Genomic DNA, 13,942 nt, shown 5'->3' with positions numbered 1-13,942 from the left:
ACAACAGGGTCCAAATAGTGGCCAAAAGTTAACTGTTATCTGCCACGACACTATTTCTAATATATCTCTCAAACAGTGAGGATATCACCAAGCTACGCTATACTCTATTTGTATTGAGTCTACTCTGTTAGGGTGGTCATAAAACAATGAGACAACACTGCACTATAAACACATAGATGCAAACTAATTAAACACTGCTTCTTTATATTGCTCCTAATACATGCAATGATGAGTTTGTACATTTGCAACACACCTAAATTACAGCTAAACAAACTGAACTACTGAGTTTAGTGTGCCATAACCACAGATATCGTACAATGCTGGTGATGATAATGATTTCATATAAAATCTTGAGCTTTCACCACTTTAGACTCTGACTCATCATGCAGTTGTTAGTGAAACTAAGTTGCTGCATTTCTGGTTTTTTTTTTTTAAACTCTGAAAAATGTAAACATATACGTGTTAGAAGTGTGGTGCGTCGTATCAAAAGTAGCCTGATGACATAATCCTGACCCTTGTCTATATCCTGATAAAACAGTGTAGTTTGTGTAAAAAAATATATCTATAATGGTATATGTAATGTCATGAGTTGAAAAACTTGGTACAGCTAAAAATATGATGCAAGGGAGATAACTTAAGTAAGATTTACTGAAATTTTGAGAAACCAAATTATGCTGACAATTGAATCCGATCTTTAATATCAACACACACACACAAATAATGATATACAGAAAGTTGGTATGGTATTCACTGTGGATATTTTTCCTTTGAACGGCAGATTGAGAAATTAATTTTTTGTAACTAAAAACTTTCAAACTTCTTGAATCTTTACCTTTTGACGTACAAATTTAAAAAAACAATTTTTTTGTAACTAAACACTATCAAATTTTGGACACTGGTAGAATGTGTCATATAAAACATCTTTTACTCTTAGCATTTTTGAGAAAAGCTTATATTTACGAAGATATTTCACCTTAAAGTTCTCATATTTCGGTAATTTCAACCAATCAATGACGTGTATTCAGCTGAATAAAATTACTGCTGTTGTTTGTCAACAACTATCGGCGGTGTATTTTTCGTTTGTGACTTATTTATTACATCGTTCGTGCGTTTGTACTGGTTTTAGGGTTAGGGTGTTAGGGAAGTTATTGTTGACAAACAATGGCAGTAATTTTTTCATTTTTCACTTTTTTCCGTAACTCTAACCCCAAAATCCTAACCCTAAAACTGTAACCTTAACCCTAAAACACTAGCCCTAACCTTAAAACCCTTACACTAACCCTAAAACCCTAAAGCTAAAACCAGTACAAATGCACGAACGATGCCATAAATAACAGTGACAAACGAAATATACACTGCCGGAAGTTCTTGTTGACAAACAACGGCAGTAATTTTATCCAGCTGAATACACGTCATTGATTGGTTGAAATTACCGAAATACGAGAACTTTAACATGAAATAACTTTGTAAACATAAACTTTTCTCAAAAATGCTAAGAGTAAAAGATGTTTTATATGACACATTCTACCAGTGTCCGAAGTTTGAAAGTGTTTAGTTACAAAAAATTATTTTTTAAATCTTTGATTTATCCATGCGGCGCTCCGTACAACCTGTTGTTTACTTTATGTGTGTATACTCTTTTTACTCTTTTACTCTTTTACTTGTTTCAGTCATTTGACTGCGGCCATGCTGGAGCACCGCCTTTAGTCGATCAAATCGACCCCGGGACTTATTCTTTGTAAGCCCAGTACTTATTCTATCGGTCTCTTTTGCCGAACCGCTAAGTGACGGGGACGTAAACACACCAGCATCGGTTGTCAAGCAATGCTAGGGGGACAAACACAGACACACACACATATATATATATATATATACATATATACGACAGGCTTCTTTCAGTTTCCGTCTACCAAATCCACTCACAAGGCATTGGTCGGCCCGGGGCTATAGCAGAGACACTTGCCAAGATGCCACGCAGTGGGACTGAACCCGGAACCATGTGGTTGGTTAGCAAGCTACTTACCACACAGTCACTCCAATATATATATTGGTAAAACGGTAAGATAACAAAAGAAAGAAAGAGACCTCAATATTATGTAAATAGAGGAAATTTATCTATACAATAATATGTTACATTACTCGATAGTCAAGATAACACTCTGAGTTTCAGATGCCGAAGTGGAAATCCACAACACCATCTCTTCGGTTATCTGGCAAATAGCCATAGAGCTCTAAAATGTGAGAGTTAAGGCCCCTGTTGGGGGTGGGCATCTAAATCTCAACCAGAGAAGTTGAATTGTTGAGAATCTTTTTTACTTGGGTCTTATATCTATTGTTCGAATTTCTTTGAAATAGGAAATATATGTTCACTGGGTTTGTAAAAGAGAGCAAAGCTACAGGAAACCAAAAGACGAATGATCACAATAAGCAGTCAGTTACTCTACCCTAGTTGTTACTACTCCCAATGTAGGATTCCTCACCATCCAGGTGACAGGCACAGCCGTAAGATGCATTAGGAATCTATAGCAATTGGAAGGGCGTGACCCAACTGAAATAAACATTAACAACTGTGTAACGTGAGGGCTAAGGAGAAATGAAAGTTGGAGTTTGCAAATGACCACTATACTGATATGTAACTGGACAGAATAAATTTACAATCTATAAATGTCTTTGAATAACCAGTCACTCATCTGGGAAGGCCTTGAAATCAATGTCACCATCTGGGGACTATGTGTGACCGAATGATAATAAAAAGACTGAAAGGAGGTCTGCAATCAAATTACTTTACTCAACACTTTGCAACTGAATCAGTGGAGGCAAAGATGCCTCTCATTTACTTGACAATTTATGCACAACACTGCAGAAATCACAATGTAAGTGTATGCCAAAGCAAACTCTTACACTGTTGTACCATTGAATTACAAATAATGCTCAACTTTTATGCTCGGGTAACCCTACAGCTTCCAAGAGCACAACTGTATTCGTTTTTGCTTTGATAAAAATGACAAAATTGTGGGTGTTAAGTCCCCATAGTGGGGTCTTTATAACTTGTAAGAAGATGAAATTTTATAAATATTACTTCATTTGTGTCTATATTCTATGGTTAAAATTTCCTCAACAGCAAAAATATATGAATTGTCATGGGGTTTATGGCCCTTATGCATTGAATATAATTTCCAAATTTCATAAAGATCCATTCAGTACTTTTGACCTAGTTTTGGATAAAAAAAGAAATGACTAAAATTTGGGAGTGAAGGTTCCCATTAGGGTTTCAGTCGAGTGTATTGGCATTAATGTGGTAACATCTGAAATGTTGTCGTGGTATATGTTTGGCTGATGAAGATAGATCAAGTTTATGGGTGCAGACATATCTTGAAAAATCTGAAACCGGCTCCGGTCCCACATTATCCTTTTCTAGGTATTTCATCTTTCAGATGTTCTTCCTGGAGGTAAGACAATTTTTTTCAAGTTTGCTGCACTCACGCATTTTTGCTAGTACATACGCGGTGAAGCTATACATTAGCGTCGTATTATTACGTTCGCTATTTCCAGTAAATATCGGTACTTTGTTGTGCCATATATTTACTTCTTTGTGTGTATATATATATATATATATATATATATAACGGGAAGCTTTATGAAAATAGACAAAAGACGAAGGCAGGTGGAAAACAAACGAACAATTGTATTAGTATGGCGCTCAGGAAATATAAATAAAACAAGTCTTTAACGTTTCGAGCCTACGCTCTTCAACAGAAAGATACACAGAGAGACAAAAAACACAGAAAGAAGGAGAGAGAAAAAATGTGTGCAGTAGCTAACGAATCAACATGATATATATATATATATATATATATATTGTTATATTTCGGAATGGTCATATTGCCAGTTTAGCCATTCCGAAATATAACAATATCTGTTTCAACACACGACTTGGGCAAACAAAAATATGAGACACAGCCTAGTACTTTTTTTATGTTGATAAGCTTGGTACTTATTGTATTAGTTTGTTCTTGTGAAACTAGTAAGTTAAGTGGATGTAAATAAATGAACAGCAGTTGTGAAGCAGTGATGAGGGCAAAACACAGAGACAAAGACACACACATTCATTTACATATATACATACATCTATATACGATTGATTTGTTTCAGTTCCTGTCTACGAAATCCATATATATTGTTGCTGGCATCATTTTTGTCTCAGGAGACAGTGGAGTTGCGCATAAAATAATCTAGTTCGGCTTTTACACTTCATGTCCTAATACATCTCCTGCTGTGGCTGTGTAGTCCTATCCTGGACAAACACTCCCTCTGGCAGGTGCCGCAAATGTAGCGAAGGCTTTGCCTGGCTGGTTGTAATGTCATACTTTCTTGTTGATGTCTTTTCTTGTCTTTCCATTTCTCCTCTCTATGTCACTCTTTGTGTTCCCTCTTTTATGGTACGACGCCAATCTCTACAGTTGCTGGCAACTGCTTCCCAGTTGGTAATATTGATGTTGCAGGCATTCATGTCCCTTTTGCAAACATCCTTGTATCGTAAGAACGGTCTTCCCACAGACCTAGTGCCCCTAGCAAGCTCTCCGTAGATTATGTCCTTGGGGATTCTGCCATCTTCCATACGGCTAACATGTCCAAGCCATCTCATACGTCTTTGTGTGAGGAGTGCAAACATGCTTGGTATTCCTGCTTGCTTGAGGACATCTTTGTTGCAGACATGATTCTGCCATGTGATGCGAAGGATTTTCCGGAGGCAGCGCAGGTGAAAGATATTTAGGCGTCGTATGGCGTCGTATGGCGTCCAAGTCTCACTTCCATCCAGTAGAGTGCTAAGTACACATGCCTATTAAATCTTCATTTTTTGGTCTTGGTCAGCTTATTGTTGTCCCATGCCCGTTTGAGTAGTTGGGCCATCACAGCAGCTGCCTTGCCAATGTGTATATTGAGCTCAGCATCAAAAGATAGGTTGTAGGTGACGGTAGAGCTAAGATAGGTAAACTTCTCCACCTCTTGTAGTCTGTGGTCTCCAATATGTATGTTTGGGATGTCCAACGTAGCCTGACCCATGATGTTGGTCTTCTTGAGGCTGATAACTAAGCCAAAGTCGCTACATGCTTGCTCAAAGCAGTTGATGAGCCTTTGTAGGGCTTCTTCTGTGTGTGATACCAGAGCGGCATCATTAGCAAATAGCACCTCCTTGATTAGGACGCTTCTGATTTTGGTCTTGACACGCAGACTCGAGAGATTGAACAGTTTCCCGTCACTTCTACTGTGCAGAAACACTCCATCATCTGATGTCTCAAAGGCATGTGACAGCAGCAGCGAGAAGATGCCAGATAATGTAGGAGCAAAAGCACAACCTTGCTTTACCCCGTTTTTTATTTGGAAGGCGGTTGATGTTGAACCATTGTGCTGTATGGTGCCTTGCATATCATCACGGAAAGATTTGATGATCCTCAGCAGCTTTGGTGGACATCCGATTTTTGAAGCAGGATGAAGAGGCCTTTTCTACTTATCAAGTCGAAGGCCTTTGTCAGATCAATGAAGGCCATATATAATGGCATTTTCTGCTCTCTGGACTTCTCCTGAAGTTGGTGTATGGAGAATACCATGTCAGTAGTTGATCTGCTTCTTCTAAAGCCACACTGCGATTCTGGATAAATTCGAGAAGCAAGCAGTAGTAGCCTGGATAGGATAACGCGAGCAAAGGCTTTTCCAACCGTGCTTCGAAGAGATATTCCACGGTAATTGTTACAATCACCGCGTTCACCTTTGTTTTTGTAAAGCGTAATGATGTTAGCATCCCGCATATCCTGAGGGATTGTACCCTCTTCCCAGCACTGATACAGAAGCTCATGAAGGTGCCGAAGCAGGATAGTGTTTTTGCCGGTTTTGATTATCTCTAAGGAGTTGACGTCTTTTTCCGGAGCCTTGTTACTTGCTAGGGAGTCAATAGCCTTGGTGAGCTCTTCTATAGATGGCAGACTGTCAAGTTCATACATTGACTGGCAAGATCTTGATACCCTCGATTGCAGCCTCAGCTGCCGTGGTCTCCCGTAAGTAGAGATCCTGGTAGTACTCCACCCATCTATCTATTTGCTTGCTTTGGTCCTTGATGAGATCTCCAGTAGTTGATTTCAGAGGGGCTGACTTGGTTGCGGATGGACTGAGGGCCTTCTTCAAAACCCCGGCATACACCCATGGGTGTCGCCACTGTGTCAGCAGCTGACTGGATACTCTGACAGATTTCCTGCCAATACCTATTTGCACAGCGTCTGCAGTCAGTTGGGTTTCATTTCTTGCCTTTCTGAGTTCTTCGAGTGACTTTGTTGAAGAATCACTCTTGTATTGCATCACAACTGCACGTTTTGTTTCAGTGCTGGGAGCCCAGCACTGAACCAATCTGGTTTTTGCCTTTCTCTCATGCCAGAAAGTATCTATTGATGGGTATACAAAGCTTCCCTGATATAATTATATATATACATGTATATCTATAGAAATACATCTATACATATACATGTATACATATACATGTATATATATATACATGTATATATATATATATATATATATATATATATATATATAATATATATATATATATATATATATATATTATATATATATATATATTATACATACATATATACATGTATGTATGTATATATATATACATACATCCATATACATACAATAGAGAGCTGTTTTTTATTTCACTTTTAACACGTAATACTGAAATAGTGGAGAAGATATGATATTGCTGTGGGCCCGCCCTAGGCAAGAAGTTAAACATGTTTTTGCCCATGACACTACAAGGACCCTAAGTAAGGCATGTCTAAAATTTGAATGAAATTGGTTGTGTAGTTCTCAAGTTATAGGGATTCATAGTGGAGAAGATATGATATTGCTGTGGGCCCGCCCTAGGCAAGAAGTTAAACATTTTTTTGCCCATGACACTCCATGGACCCTAAGTAAGGCATGTGTAAAATTTGAATGAAATTGGTTGTGTAGTTCTCAAGTTTTAGGGATTGACACAGACAGACAGACAGCTGGACAGACAGACAGACAGACAGGCAGACACACATTCTCCGTTTTATATATATAGATATACTATGAAGGGATTAGCATTAGCTAAGGACTTGGAGGAAGCAATGGAATCTGTCTCTGCAGCTCAGGTCAGCATCTCGAAGCCCAACATATGGGTTGCATTGTTGGAGCCAGGATTCGTATATTGGTTGTGAAGGAATCAAGGCAGCAGGATGGGCCCGAGTGGTGGAAGCCCAACGTGGCAATGATGGCACAATTCGATCTTTGATGAACCAAAGAGGTAAGTTGATAAACGAGCCAGAGGAGATGCGTAAGATCTTTCAGGAGCACTTCGCCCAGCTTTTCGGGGTGGGAGAAGCGGACCGGACAGTAAGAGAGACCTAACGGATTTCCTCACCGGGCTACCGCGCCTCTCAGAGCTTGACGCAGAGTGTTGTGAAGGGCCGATCACGCCTGAGGAGGTAATTGAGGCTATGGGGCACCGCGACGCGGGTAAGGCACCGGGACTAGATGGTCTACCCTATGAACTGTATAAGAGTATGCCAGACTTATTCGGGCACCTGCTGACGAATGTCTACGCGAACTGGCAGCAGAATGGGTTCATTCCCAGATCTGTGCGCTAGTGAAGGATGAGGCTTGTCAGAAAGTACCCGAACAATGGGGGACTGCATTGATAATTTTCGGCCCATCAATCTGCTACACACAGAGTTGAAGATTTTGGCCAAAGTGTTCTCGAAAAGATTGGCGCGTGCCGCGGATGGCTTGATCGGGAAGGCACAGGCATGTGCCGTTTCCTGGTAGAACCATTCAGGATAATCTCCATCTTCTACAGTACACCGTAGAAGAGTTTCATACTGATTCTTGCAAGGGAGGGACAGTGGTCGATTTAGACCAATCAAAGGCTTTTGATAGGGTAGACCATCATTACCTGGTGTCCGTTCTGGCATAGTTCGGCCTGGGTATTAGCTTCTTCAGGTGGATCATTGAAATTTATAACAACATCGACTCGGTAGTTCGGGTGAACGGCTTTTTATCTAAGCTGCTCAGCTTCAAACGCTCGGTTCGTCATGAGTGTCCTCTCTGCCCGCTTTTGTATGTAATGGCTCTTGAGCCATTGCTGCGAAAATTGAGCCAGAGACGGCGGAGGTGGCCAATGTGTTCATCGCATCGGTCATCACCTACCGCCTAACCGTCGTTCCCTGCCCTGATTTGTGGTTGAGCAAGCTGGAAAGACAGCTCTTCCGCTTCTTGTGGAAGGGTTCGAATACGCTTGTGAGACGCTCTATTTGCTGCCAACAGCCGTTAAAGGGTGGGCTACGGATGCCTGGCTCATGATGCGCAGTCACGCGCTGAGGTTGAGGCATCTGTGGCTCCATCTGGAGATAAGAGTGAGAAAGGCGGAGATAGAGTGACATTGGCGGAGTTTGCCGGAGATTACCGAAGATTGCCGGAGTTTGCCGGAGTTTGCCGGAGTTTGCCGGAGATTACCGAAGATTGCCGGAGATATTGCCGGAGATAGCCGGAGATATTACCGGAGATAGCCGGAGATTGCCGGAGATTCCGGAGATAGCCGGAGATTACGGAGATAGCCGGAGATTGGCGGAATAGCATTTAGGGAGATTTCCCAATAATGCTGGGTGTTAAAACATCTGGGACAGGCTGAGATAGAGTGAGATTGGCGGAGATAGAGTGAGATAGGCGGAGATAGAGTGAGAGAGGCGGAGATAGAGTGCGATAGGCGGAGATAGAGTGAGATAGGCGGAGATAGAGTGAGACAGGCGGAGATTGGCGGAGATTGGCAGAGATAGAATGAAATAAAATGAAATAAAATGAATAAGATAAATTAAAAAATGGTAATATTTTTTTAAAAATTGAAATAAACTAAAATAAAATAAAAAAATTAAATTAAATTTAAAAAGGCAATAAATAATATATAAAACAGAATAAAATAAAATAAAACAAAATAAAAGGAAATAAAATAAAAAATAAAAAATAAAATTAAATAAAATAAAAAAATAAAATAAAATGAAAACTAAAATAGAAATGAAATTAAATTAAAATAAATTGAAATAAAAAAAATAAAAGAAATAAAAAATAAAATAAAATAAAAATATAAAATAAAATAAAATAAAAATAAAACCATAAAATAAAATAAAAAAATTAAATAACAAAAAATAAATAATATAAAATACAATAAAAAATAAAATACAATAAAATAAAAAATAAAATAAAAAACGAAATAAAATAAAATAAAATAAAAATTTTATTTATTTTATTTTATTCTATTTTATTTTAATTTATTTCATTCCATTTTTTATTTCATTTTATTTTACTTTCTTATTTTATTTTTTTATTTTTAAATTTTTTTATTTAAATTAAAATAAAATAAAATAAAATTTTAAAAAATAGTAATAAAAAATTTTTAAATAAATTTTTTTAATAAAAAGTAAAATATATTTTACTTTCCTATTTTTTATTTTTTATTTTTTCTATCTTTTTAATTTTTTAAATTCTTTTTTATTATTTTATTTTGATATAGTGAGATAGGTGGAGATAGGCGGACATAGAGTGAGATAGGCGGAGATAGAGTGTGATAGGCGGAGATAAGAGTGAGATAGGCAGAGGTAGAAAGAGATAGGCGGAGATAGAGTGAGATTGGAGGAGTTTGCCGGATTTTGCCGGAGATTGGCAGAGTTTTCCGGAGATTGCCGGAGTTTGCTGGAGATTGTCGAAGCTTGCCGGAAATTGCCGGAGTTTGCCGGAGATTACCGGAGTCTGCTGGAGAGTACCGGAGATACCCGGAGTTTGCCGGAGATTGCCCGAGTTTACCGGAGGTTGTCGAAGATATCCGGAGATAGCCGGAGATTACTGGAGATAGCCGGAGATTGCCGGAGATTACGGAGAGAGCCGGAGATTGGCGGAATAGCATTTTGGTAGATCTTCCAATAATGCTGGGTGTTAAAACATCTGGGACAGGCTGAGATAGAGTGAGATAGGCGGAGATAGAATGAGATCGGCGGAGATAGAGTGAGATCGGCGGAGATAGAGCGAGAGAGGCGGAGACAGAGTGCGATAGGCGGAGATAGAGTGAGATAGGCGGAGATTGGCGGAGATTGGTGGAGATTGGCAGAGATAGAATTAGATTGGCGGAGATTGGTGGAGATAGACGGTATAGCATTTTGAGAAATTTCCCAATAATGCTGGGTGTTAAAACACCTGGGCGAGAGTGAGATAGAGTGAGATAGGCGTAGATAGAGATAGGCGTAGCTTAAGTGAGATAGGCGTAGATACATTGAGATAGGCGGAGATAGAGTGAGATTGGCGGAGTTTGCCAGAGATTGCCGTAGATTGGCGGAGTTTACCGGAAATTGCCGGTGATTGCCGGAGTTTGCCGGAGATTGCTGGAGTTTGCCGGAGATTGCCAGAGATTACCGGAGTTTACCAGAGTTTGCTAGAGTTTGCCGGAGATTGCCGGAGATAGGCGGATATAGAGTGAGGTTGGCGGAGATTGGTGGAGATAGAGTGAGGTTGGCGGAGATTGGCGGAGATAGGCGGAGATTCATGAAGATAGGCGGAATAGCATTTTGGGGGATTTCCCAATCATGCTGGGTGTTTTAAACACCTGGGAGAAAGTGAGATAGAGTGATGTAGGCAGAGATAGGGTGAGATAGGCGTTAGAGTGCGATAGGCGGAGTTTGCCGGAGATTGTCAGAGTTTGCCGGAGATTGCCGGAGATGAGCGGAGTTTGCCGTAGTTTGCTGGAGATTACCGGAGATTGCCGGAAATTGCAGTAGATAGCCGGAGATAGCCGGAGACTGCCGGAGATTGCTGGAGTTTAGCGGAAAAGCATTTTGGGAAATGTCCCAATAATGCTGGGTGTTAAAACACCTGGGAGAAAGGGGGAGAGTGAGTTAGGCGGAGATTGAGTGAGAGTGAGATAGGCGGAGATAGAGTGAGATATGCGGAGATAAAATAAGATAAAATAAAAAATAAAAATAAAATAAAATAAAATAAGTAAAATAAAATAAAATAAAAAATGAAAAAAATTTTTTTTAGATTGAAATAAATTAAATTAAAATAAAATTAAAAATGACAACAAAAATAGATAAAATAAAAAAAATAAACAAATAAAATAAAATAAAATGAAATAAAATAAAATAAAAAACATAAAATAAAATAAAATAGAAAAATAGAATAAAAAAGGATAAAATAAAATAAAAACTAAAATAGAAATAGTTAAATTAAAGTGAATTAAAATAAAATGAAATAGAAATAAAATAAAAAATATATAAAAAATAAAAATAAATACATAATATAAATAAAAAATAAAAGAAATAAAATATAAAAATATAAAATATAAAAATATAAAATAAAATATAAAATACAATAAAATAAAAAATAAAAAAATAAAATAAAATAAAATAAAATAAAAAATAACACCATTTAATAAAATAAAAAACTTAAACAACATAAAAAATAAATAATATAAAATACAATAAAATATAAAACAAAATAAAATAAAAAATAAAATAAAATAAAAAATGAAATAAAAATGAAATAAAATGAAATAGAATAAAATAACAAATAAAATAAAAATTTTATTTTATTTTATTTTATTCTATTTTATTTTAATTTATTTTATTCCATTTTGTATTTTATTTTATTTTACTTTTTTATTTTATGTTTTTTATTTTATTTCACTTTTATTTTTAAAATATTTTATTTGAAATAAAATAAAATAAAATTATATTTTAAAAAATAATAATAAAAAAATTAAAAATAAACTTTTTTAATAAAAAGTAAAATAAATATATTTTACTTTTTTTTTTAAATTCTTTTTTTATTTTATCTTGATATAGTGAGATAGGTGGAGATAGGCGGACATAGAGTGAGATAGGCGGAGATAGAGTGTGATAGGCGGAGATAAGAGTGAGATAGTCGGAGATAGAAAGAGATAGGCGGAGATAGAGTGAGATTGAAGGAGTTTGCCGGAGATTGTCGAAGCTTGCCGGAAATTGCCGGAGATTGCCGAAGTTTGCCGGAGATTACCGGAGATTGCCGGAGTCTGCCGGAGTTTACCGGAGATTGCCGTAGATATCCGGAGACAGCCGGAGTTTACCGGAGGTTGCCGGAGATAGCCGGAGATAGCCGGAGATTGCCGGAGATTCAGGAGATTGCCGGAGTCTGCCGGAGTTTACCGGAGATTGCCGTAGATATCCGGAGACAGCCGGAGTTTACCGGAGGTTGCCGGAGATAGCCGGAGATAGCCGGAGATTGCCGGAGATTCAGGAGATAGCCGGAGATAGCTGGAGATTGGCGGAATAGCATTTTGGGAGATTTCCTAATAATGCTGGGTGTTAAAACATCTGGGACAGGCTGAAATAGAGTGAGATAGGCGGAGATAGAGTGAGAAAGGCGGAGACAGAGTGAATCAGGTGGAGATTAGCGGAGATTGGCAGAGATAGAATTAGATTGGCGGAGATAGGCGGAGATTGGTGGAGATAGACGGAATAGCATTTTGAGAGATTTCCCAATAATGCTGGGTGTTAAAACACCTGGGCGAGAGTGAGACAGAGTGAGATAGGCGTAGATAGAGTGAGATAGGCGTAGATAAAGTGAGATAGGCGTAAATACATTGAGATAGGCGGAGATATAGTGAGATTGGCGGTGTTTGCCGGAGTTTGCCAGAGATTGCCGTAGATTGGTGGAGTTTACCGAAAATTTCCGGAGATTGCCGGAGTTTGCCAGAGATTGCCCGAGTTAACCGGAGTTTCCCGGAGTTTGCTGGAGATTGCCGGAGATAGGCGGAATAGCATTTTGGGAGATTTTCCAACAATGCTGGGTGTTAAAACACATGGGAGAGAGGGAAAGAGTGAGATTGGCGGAGATTGGCGAAGGGGTGCGGAGATTGGCGGAGATTGGCAGAAATTTCCGGAGATAGGCTGAGATAGGCGGAGATACACGGAGATGGCAGAATAGCATTTTGGGAGATTTCCCAATAATGCTGGTGTTAAAACACCTGGGCGAGAGTGAGACAGAGTGAGATAGGCGTAGATAGAGTGAGATAGGCGTAGATAAAGTGAGATAGGCGTAAATACATTGAGATAGGCGGAGATATAGTGAGATTGGCGGTGTTTGCCGGAGTTTGCCAGAGATTGCCGTAGATTGGTGGAGTTTACCGAAAATTTCCGGAGATTGCCGGAGTTTGCCAGAGATTGCCCGAGTTAACCGGAGTTTCCCGGAGTTTGCTGGAGATTGCCGGAGATAGGCGGAATAGCATTTTGGGAGATTTTCCAACAATGCTGGGTGTTAAAACACATGGGAGAGAGGGAAAGAGTGAGATTGGCGGAGATTGGCGAAGGGGTGCGGAGATTGGCGGAGATTGGCAGAAATTTCCGGAGATAGGCTGAGATAGGCGGAGATACACGGAGATGGCAGAATAGCATTTTGGGAGATTTCCCAATAATGCTGGGTGTTAAAACACCTGAGAGAGAGTGTGATAGAGTGAGATAGGCGGAGATAGAGTGATATAGGCGGAAATAGAGTGAGATAGGTGAAGATAGCGTGAGATAGGAAGAGATAGAGTGAGATAGGCCGAGATAGGTGGAGGTAGAGTGTGATAGGCGGAGATAGACTGAGGTAGGCGGAGATTGGCGGAGATAGAGTGAGATAGACGGAGAAAAAGTGTGATAGGCGGAGATAGAGTAAGATAGGCAGATATTTGCGGAGATTTGCGGAGATAGGTGGAGATAGGCGGATATTGCTGGAGATTGTCGGAGATTGCTGGAGATAGGCGGAATAGCATTTTGGGAGATTTCCCAATAATGCTGGGTGTTAAAACACCTGGGAGAGGGGGAGAGAGTGAGATTGGCGTAGATGGGCGGAGATTGGCGGAGAT

This window comes from Octopus sinensis, linkage group LG7 (genome assembly GCF_006345805.1).
Source record: "Octopus sinensis linkage group LG7, ASM634580v1, whole genome shotgun sequence".
NCBI lineage: Eukaryota > Metazoa > Mollusca > Cephalopoda > Octopoda > Octopodidae > Octopus > Octopus sinensis.
This window is presented reverse-complemented; position numbering follows the sequence as displayed.